The 9,505-nt window shown below is 49.5% G+C and overlaps 1 protein-coding gene across 1 annotated transcript in view; it reads left to right on the forward strand.

Annotated features, from left to right (window-relative positions):
* SNAPC4 (small nuclear RNA activating complex polypeptide 4) overlaps positions 1-2,668 on the forward strand; it is a 42,933-nt gene extending 40,265 nt beyond the window's left edge. The window contains exon 23 of the mRNA XM_015414178.1: positions 2,550-2,668. The gene's annotated coding sequence lies outside the window, so the exon portion shown is untranslated. The remainder of the gene's footprint in view (positions 1-2,549) is intronic.
* The last annotated feature ends 6,837 nt before the right edge of the window (positions 2,669-9,505 follow it).

The raw sequence follows: 9,505 nt of genomic DNA on the forward strand, positions 1-9,505 counted from the left end.
CGCGCAGGCACACAGCAGCAGTGTGGAGTGGCTTTTTAAAAACGAAGGAGAGTGCAAATGAGTTTTATTTATTTATTAATTATTTATTGTTCAAATTTATACCCCGCCCTCCCAGCCTAGGCCGGCTCAGGGCAGCTTACATAAAATCAGCAAAAACATTTAATACTATAATAAGATATTTAAAACAATATTAAAACAATTACAATTCCCTAATAAGTGCTAGATTCCAGTAATAAAGTTCATGATGGCTACCATCAACTATCTCTCTCCCCATGGCCGGCTCGCAGATCTTCTATAGATGTCTTCAGATGTCTTTCCCAGCTGCTAGTACAGGCTGTCAATGTACATTCCAGGGGAGCGGGCTTCTTATCCTACTTGTTAATAGTGGCGGCAGCTCTAAAAGCCTGGCGGAAGAGCTCAGTTTTACAGGCCCTGCAGAACTGTGATAGGTCCCGCAGGGCCCTGATCTCTACTGGGAGTTCATAGCGACAAGACTTTTTCTGCAAAATAGCTCGTAAAAGCCTCGCAGCCAATGCCCAATTCCCTAGCGTTTGGTTTGCCATTTGGTAAAGTAGTAATCGATCCTGGGCCCTTGAACACAGTGCTCTCTGGGGAACATTTGGGGAAAGGCCTCAGGTATGTAGGTCCCTGGCCATAAAGGGCTTTAACAGTGAGAACCTGCACCTTGAAACTAATTCAGTATGCTATCGGCAGCCAGTGCAGTGCCTTGAGCACAGGCCAGATGTGCTCCTGGATTGGGAGTCCCGTCAACAGCCTGGCTGCAGCATTTCTCCTGGGTAAACCATGGGGCAAGCCTAGAGTGAGGGAGCAGAGGGTGCCGGGGAGTGATCTCGTTGATGGCTGTCGAGAGTCGGCTGTGCCAATCTTCTACCAGCTCATCTAACGAGCCACCAGGGGGCTTCGGATCCCGAAGGGCCATCTGAAGCCGCATAGGGTCAATTTGACTCCTCGAGCAATCCCAAATAGGCTCGCCACCCAAACAGCGTTGGGAGTGGTACATTCAGACGGGCCTTCCCATTGAAGGTCGGGAGTGGGATCCCTACTCTCGGACCACCCTGACTCAGGCAAAGGACCTCTGTCTTTGTTGATTTCAATTTCAGCCGAAACATTCGAGCAATCTGGGCAAAGGGGTGCATGTAGATGTTAAGGCTTTGTCTACGTACAAGAAGTTCTTACCATAGAGATCCTGGTGATTCCAAGAGCTACTGGAAGTGACAAAGTGTGGTAAGAACTTCCTGTAAGTAAATGAGGCGTTACTTTTCTTTTTAAATTTTCTATTGATGCTGCTTCCAGCATTGGCCGACATCAGGACCTGAGGGTGGGGAATCCCACACCTCGAGGAGTGGCTTGGCAGCCCAACTTCTATGGCAGTGTGGAGATTTCAGCCTAGGATCCTAGTCTGATACTCTGTCCACCACACTGGCTTCTTGAATTGAACTTGGAAGCAAACTGGCAGCCAATACAGCCCCCCTAGTCCGTGATTGGTGAAGGACCGAGAACCCGGGAGGAGCTAATTGAGAGAGAGCTACTGTCTCTCCCTCTCGCACCCAGGTCTCGGTCACGTGCACCAGGTCTACCTTCTGCTCCTGCAGAAAGTCCCGAAGGACTGTGGTCTTATTATTAATAGACCTGGCGTTACACAGCGCCAATGTCGGAGGGGGGGGCCAGTCCTCCTAGCCCCACTGCCGCCTTCTACCTTTGAGATGGGATGCAGGGTGGAAGGGGACCGAGCTACTCTACTTCTCAGTCCCCTTCCCTGAGCTCCATGCCTGGACCCACCGCTATACTTTCCCCTCCCCAGGAGCACTGGTATCACTAACCTGGTCGTCATCTCACCTGCTGGTCTTCGCCGGCTGTAGTCCACCGTGGGCTTCAGACCAACTAACTTGAGTCAGCTCGCATTAGTCTTTCAGTAGCAAATGCTAACTGCCAATAGCTCCACACTTGGATTATCCACTCAATTTACATGCCCTCCCCAATTAGTCCAGTATTCTCTAATTGCCTATCTAACCCATCCCCATCCCTTTTTTTTTTAGATCACAACCTTGAAGACCAACAAAGTTTAATTCTGGATATAAGTTTTTGTGGAGATAAACTTCATCAGATCACATGCTCAAATTGTATTTCCAGGAAATTTTAACGGGGTGTGTGTTCTATTAGAGTGTGGGAGAGACTGCCAAGGAGCAACAATGTTTATAGACCCACAGTCAGAGATGGTGCCACCTGTTCGGCCCCAATCCCTCTCCTTGTGGCAATAGGTTACTCCTTTCCCCAAATGCATGGGGATGAATGACACCACCAGCCGAGGGGTGGCTCCTCCAACAGTAGACACCAAGCTGGCCGTGCTGCCTTCCCAGGGAGATGGGATGTATTCCTGTCTGCCTCCTAATAAAGAATTCCTAGCTCGAAATTACCTGCTGATTTTTGGATAGTTTGGAGTGTGACATTTAGGCCGCTCTGGCTTTTGTGGCCTTTGAATCTGCCTGTGGCTGAGCCGTAGTTCTGACCAGGACTTTTGTGTCTTGCAGGCTTCCTTGAGCGAGAACCCCTTGGGTATTTTGCACTGATCAGTGGCAAGGCTGTAACCTCGCTGATAAGAAAAGAAGAGGGACAGGCTGGGAGCACTAGCCCACTTGCGGATGCGCCTTGGAAAAAGAGGCTTCTTGTTTACATGGACTGCTTGGGGGGGGGGGGGGAGAGGTCTGTCCTTCGACAAAGCCAGACAGCTAGAGGAATGCTTGGGAAGGATAAGTCAGGACTTCTTTGTGAGTTTCCCAGGCCAACTTTGAGTCCGTGTGAGCTGTTCATGTTGTACTGTGTAGCTGGTTTGTTTTTCTTCTTTTTTGGGTATTAAATATTGTTTTTACACATAGCTGCCTTTATTTCTGATTTCATTTTAGGACGGTCTGACACGAAGAAGGGGTGGGTGGGCTGGAAGAGAGCAACTCCTGTAGACTAGCTGAAAGCTCCGACAGGCATTCCACAGCTAGGTGGGTGAAATAGCTCTGCTTCAGTCTCCAAAACCTAGTTCTTCCCATTCGCTGTTTATGGCGCATATTTCAGTACCCGATTTCTTCCATCAAAATGAGCAAAAAACAAATCTAGATCACAATGGAAGTTGCACTCACTTGGCTGCAATTCTGGTGTCATTGGTTGGAGAAACAGCCACCTCAGCCCCACCCCCAAGTTTCCCATAGGGAATAAAGGCAGACGAGGGGGAAGGAACGGGGGGGGGGGTGTCTGCTAAGGTCCTTCACGTTGTGAAAGCAAACAGACCACAAGCGAGAAGGGTGGCAAATGCAGACTTGTCACTGGAAAGGTAATTTTTTTTTTAATTGTCAGCCAGTCACTGAATGAGTAAGAAAATGAAATGAATGCAGACAGTGTTTTTTTTTTAATGCCATGGCCAGCCAGAGCTCTGTGCTAGGCTTCCACTTGATGGTCATTCTAGGAATCGGTAGACAGAAGTGCAGCCGTGCAGAGAGTGAAATTGAACCCTTTTGTTCAGTCTGCTTGAAACTTAGTGGGTCTTTAGATTAAGAGGGAGGACTGTGCTCCGTGCAAATTTGGTGGTGTTGTCTTTATAAACAGCTGCTGTTTATAAAGTATACCCTTGTATACTTTATGTATACCCTTGTATACATTCCCCATTGAAAATAACAGTCCTGAACTCGCAATCACAGTAAAAATGTCTCCACCCTGAAGCCTGGATCTGAAATTTTTACTTGGTGGCCACCCCTGATGGAAGGTTAACAGGCTGTTGCTGAAGTGGTGGATGTTTGGCCTACTGTCCTAGGAAGGTCTCCGTCCACTCCTTGAGCAACTTCATGCAAACGTCATTCTGCTGCAGTTTGCAAAACCCGACATCCACTGTGGCTGCAGACAGCTTTGTGTTGCAATGTTCTCGCTCCAGAGGCACAAACATTTGACACCAGGCAAAGAGATGGGAAGACGATCACATACTGTCCCGGCATCAGTGTGCCAAAATAAACTGGGAGACGAGTCCAGCAGAGTGCTACTGCCACGGACACTTGCAAGCCACTGCGTTTCTTCAGAGGAGTGAGTCTCAACTTTCACTGTGTTGAGCCTTCTTAAGTTAGGGGTAGGCAGATTTTTCAACCTGAGGAACTGGCCACAGGAAGAGCCGGCAGACAACTCGGAGCCTTCAAAGGCTGGCGGACAACCAGATGTGCCCAGCCGCCCTCTCCTCTGCTGCAGGGAATGGCCCCCCAGCTACTTCTCAGATTTTCTGGTTCGCTCACTGATGCAGCAAAATCTGGTAGGCTGATGCTCCTGCAAAATGGTCAAGCAGTTTGAGGACCATGATGGCAAGCTCCCACGGGCCAGATGTGGCCTCCAGATTGTAATTGGCCCACCTAAACTAGATCAGGATGAAGCACTCTGCTGGCTGCCACCTTGTTACTCCATTTTGTTCCTAACAACCTGATTGTATGAATCACTGCACCAGTAGGGCTACCCACCAGCCACTCCTTCACCACTGTGACACACTGTGTTCCTTTGGGTTATCAGTATTTGGATCTGAAAAGCCAGTGAGCTGCAGGTTCCGCCCAAGACCCTTCAGGTTCTGTAGCTGCCCCCCTCAGGTTCTGCTTGGGCTCCATTCTGGAACTGGTAGCTTCCTCCGGAGGCTTCGCTCCCTGAGGTGGGTCCAGTATTTTTAAAACCAACTTTTACATTTGTAAAACCAAAAGGGCTTTCAGAAGACTGCACTGACTATTGCCCCAGAAATGGAAGCAAGTTTATTATGATGCTCATAACACTTGGACTGATTCCCCACAAGCAGCTGTGCCGCCGTCGCGCTTCCATTTCCCCCGGCTGTATTGGTCAATTTCACACTGTCCGCTGTGTGGCCGCATTTTGACCCGCATCTCCCCCCCTCCCCCCGATTTCCTCTGTGTCTTCTCAATCCTTGTTTTTTGAGGATTGAGAAGACGTGGAGGAAATCTGGGGGAGCTGCGGGTCAAAATGCGGCTCCGCAGCGAATAATGTGAAACTGACCAATGCAAGCTGGGGAAATGGAAGAGCAACTGAGGCACAGCTGCTTGTGGGGGGATCAGTCATCGTTAGCCTTTAAGGTGCCCGGTGCTCTTGTTCTATTTTGCTGCTGCTGCTACCCATTTGGAACCACCGGAAAGGGCCTGACTGCAGCCAATTCGACCCATCGGTGGGGGGAGGAGGCAAAAGCCTCCATCGTGGTGTCCCCAGGGAAGCCGTGCGCAGTCTCAATCACAGACGCCAGGGACCCCTTCTGGATCCACCGCAAGGGATCTTGGGCTACCCACAGTTCTGTCTCTTGGCCCCTCAACCTTAAACCTTACAACTTCTGCGAAAGATGAAAGAGAGAAGGTTAAGGGGAAAGACCTTCCCAGAGCTGCACTTAATTTGAATTATTCTTCCTTTTTTAAAAAAAGCATACATTTTCAGACTTTGCTCTTTAAGTCACCAACAGGGCAAATCATCCTTCCCAGAAGTAAGCCCACTGAAGAGACCTCAGTCGGATCCCGAGGAGGCCCGGTTAGGATCGCTCTGGAGGGCCACATCGCTGTGGGAAACACAACAGAGAAGCCACAGAATGCCCACTGCAGAATGAAAATAAAAGAATTAGGACTGAACTATATTTTAAAATGCTCATATTTGTTCTTTTACTTAAAAAAAATTCTAATACATTTGTTCAAAATACTGCAATTTCCAGCAGATTTTATTTTTTTTTATTTTTTTAGTGAATAATAATATATGGTAGTGATTTCACAGTAGAGTAGACCTGCAGGATAATGCTGTTGGTGGGGGGGCACAACAGAAGACCGTCTGGTTTGCAAAGAGTAGCAGGGAAAGTAAAATTCCAGGGGGGGAAATGATTTCTGAAGGGAACTCGGATGAAGCAATTTCCACGCAGAGTAAAGGCTTGTCCCTGCACCACTGTGGGCTGAACATATGGATAACAGATTTAGAACAGATTTTAAAATAGCAGAAAAACACACACACACGCCCTCCAAAATAATGTAAGAATATGCAATGGTTAAAATTACATTTGTACAAAAATAGATATTTAACTTTATTGTCACTTTAGATATTTTGTTTACCTTTTAAAAAAATCTTTAATTTTTTTTTCTTTGTAATCCTTTCTAAATTTCATTTTCAGCTATGCACCCCATAGCAAAGGCATCCATTTTCTATGTGTTGGGAAATGCTAAAGCTATGGTTCAGTCCACCTCGCTTCCCCCCAGCCCCTCCCCCCCCAAAGCATCCTAAAATAGATGCAACAATTCCCGAGGGTTGCACAGATCTGCTTTTGGCACCCACCATCGAGAGAGGGGGCGGGGGGAGAAGGGAGGGGCCGTGTACTTGCTTTTATAAAGCAAATAAAAATGAGCAGAAAGCCCCAAGACATTGGAAAATTAAAAAGAACTGGGAACACAAAGATAACACTAAAGTCTGTAATTGCTATGGGTATAATATAGGTATATGATGAATGAGAATATTTATACAGTGTACCTATCTACACTACATACATGTACAAACACACACACACACACGCAGACCCACATGCACACAGGTCTCATCTTCAAATGTGTCCCAGGATGTCTCCAGCCAGTCAGCCATTCTGGAGAACGGGGCGATGGGGGCAAGAAGCAGGAGGAGAGGGTGACTTGCTTGGTGCAATGATGTTGCACAAAAACACAAAGGGGGCACCCCAAATGTCAAGGGAGGGGGCAGCTCACAGCTTTGTTAAGCACATAGTACTAGGAGCATTTCATTCGTGGTCACAAGAAGAGAGCCTGCAGAACTTCCCCAACTTGTTCCAGAGCCTGGCTCTTGCCACGCTGGTGCCTGAGTGGCTTCCTGCCCACCCCCCCTCCGGCCCAGCACTCTGGCCAGTGCGGCTCCAGCCTCCGATGCCTCTGCAGGAGGTGAACTGCGGCTGGGCCAGCACTGGGTGCAGCGGCTGCCTGCCTGGCAGCGGAGAGCAGAGAGTGCAGAGCTACTCCTTCCATGGTCAGTGGTCAGTGACGACTGGTTAATTTTGCTTTTACAAAGTGACTGCATTGTGTCCTGGCCTCCCTCTCCCGGTTCTGAAATTGCTCTTCACACAAGAGCATCTCGTTACTGAGTCCCTGCAGACAACCATCGGCCTACCCCTCTGACAAGCAGACCCCCCCCAAAAAAACAGAGCTCACCCCGGGGCACCTTGGCTCTCTGTGTGGGCTGATGGTGGCAAAAGAAGCAAAACCAAAAAGGAAAAGGGGGGGGGGAGAGAGAGAGAACACACAAAGGCAAGGGAGGGTGTCAAATACAGCCAGAGCTGAGCCAGCTTTGGAGGCTGCAGTGGTGCGGAGTTTTGGCAGCAGCTTTGTATACCGTCTGGGATCTCAACTGCTGGGCACCAAAATTTGCACACTTGCTCCAAACCAGGGCAGCAGAACTGGTCTACTGCATGGAGGTGGTGTCTGCATGGATCATGTGAGAGACTGGAAATTGCTCTGGCCACACTCCCAGTTGCGTAAGTCTCTGGGTGGGTCTCTGCCCCATAGCAGAACAAAAGTGAGCCCTAATTTGATCTGCTAAAGCCCAAATCGGGGGGGGGGGGGAATGAGTCCGCCTCTCCTACTGAGCCAGCTGCTACAGAGAAGCCTGGACTGTCCTTTGAACGTTCCAGTTGGCCTGCGATTTGATTGGCTGGCTTGGCTACTGAGGGAATTTCCTCTTAGCACACACACACACGCTCACACACACACACACAGCCACTCAACACCCCCCCCAACAGAAATGATGGCCCCGCCCTTCACACTCCTGTGAGATTCCAGCCTTTGGAGCACGGCAGCCCCTTTCCCAATCATCGCTTGCTCTTAATTCAAAGACAGCCGCAGTCCACCTGCCTACAAGGGAGTCGGCAAACCTTGTGCTCGCCCTGCCCTGTTGCCCCCCCAGCAGATCAGAGAATCAGGTGCGCGTGTGTGTGTGTGTGGGGACAACCACAGCCACAAAGGGGGTGGAGGTGGGGGCGAGACAAGAGGGACCCAAATGCCAGGCTGCTTCAAAGTCCGTCAGTGCCCAGGAAAGAGGGGGTCGGGTGAGTGGCAGGGGGGGCCTTTGGTGTGGTTGAAGCCTGTGGTCTCCGCAGCCGCAACAGGCGTCACAAAAGCCAGTCCTCAGATCCTCGGATGCAGCATCGATGGCAACCCCAGGGAAAGGGCTCAGGCCGCCTTGTGTTCAGGTGGCCACGCCACCCGGAAGACGGCAGGCAGTGCCTCTTGCTCTGGGGAGGAAGTGGCAGAAGGGGGGGGGCCCTGCTGAGGACTCAGGCCAGAGACCCGCTCTTAAGTCATTTGGTGGGGAGCTTCCAGCATCTCCATCAAGAAGGTGTCAATCGGCGTGTCGCCTATTAGCTTGAAGAAGAAGAGGTGCTCCAAGCATTTCAGGCCGATGGAGCGAAGGGCTGGGAGGCGAAGCAAGAGCTTGGCAAACCTAGAAAGGAACATGGAAGTTAGAACAGCAGCCCAGACGCCTTTAGGACGCTCACAAACAGGTAGGTAAAAGGTAAAGGTTCCCTCGCTCGAAAGCCAGTCGAATCCGACTCTAGGGTTGTGGTGCTCATCTCCATTTCAAAGCCGAAGAGCCAGCGCTGTCCGAAGACGTTTCTGTGGTCATGTGGCTGGCATGACTAAACACCAAGGCGCACGGAACGCTGTTACCTTCCCACCAAACTGGTACCTATTTATCTACTTGCAATTTCTTGCTTTCGAACTGCTAGGATGACAGGAGCTGGAACTAGAGACGGGAGCTCACTCCGTCATGCGGCAACCCGGGTCTCGAACTGCTGAACTACCGACCTTCCGCAGCCTGCAGTTCAGCGTCTTAACCACTTGAACCACCGCAGCTCAAACAGGTAACAGACGCCTTAATCCGCACATGAACATGGCTGCTCTGGAGGGTTGCCAAAGGACCTGCAGAAAAAGGACCTGCCCTTTAACCAAGGCCTGAGGTGTGGAAAGGCCAGCTAAAGCCTTCCGGGGGTGAGGGGGAACAATATCACCTGCTAAAAAGCATCCCATTAAGCCTCTGCTAAGGAACAGGACATTTTCCACCAGCCCAGTTGGCTACCTTGCAATGGTCAATAAGGACCTACAAGTTTCCAATTCTTTAAAGCTTACAGCGGTGAGTTTCATAAGTTAGCTGTGCATTGTGTGATGAAGCACTTCCTTTTGTCTGTACTGAATCGATTGCCCTTCAATTTCACTGCAGAAGCAATCAACAAATTACCACAGTGGAGTGAAGAAGATGAGCTTGAATACAAAATAACTTAAAAAACAAAATGAAAGGCCTTGCCAAGTATCATCTAATTTTGATGCTAACTTTGAAAAGTAGCACATTTCAATTGAATACCAGAAAATATGGATGCCTCACTGGGTGAATTACAGCTGTTTGGCACCAGTTAGAAGCTGCTGGTTCTTGCTAGCCTTTTCTT

The sequence above is a fragment of the Gekko japonicus genome, unplaced genomic scaffold (assembly GCF_001447785.1).
Source record: "Gekko japonicus isolate JY-2015 unplaced genomic scaffold, Gekko_japonicus_V1.1 scaffold9, whole genome shotgun sequence".
Lineage (NCBI taxonomy): Eukaryota > Metazoa > Chordata > Lepidosauria > Squamata > Gekkonidae > Gekko > Gekko japonicus.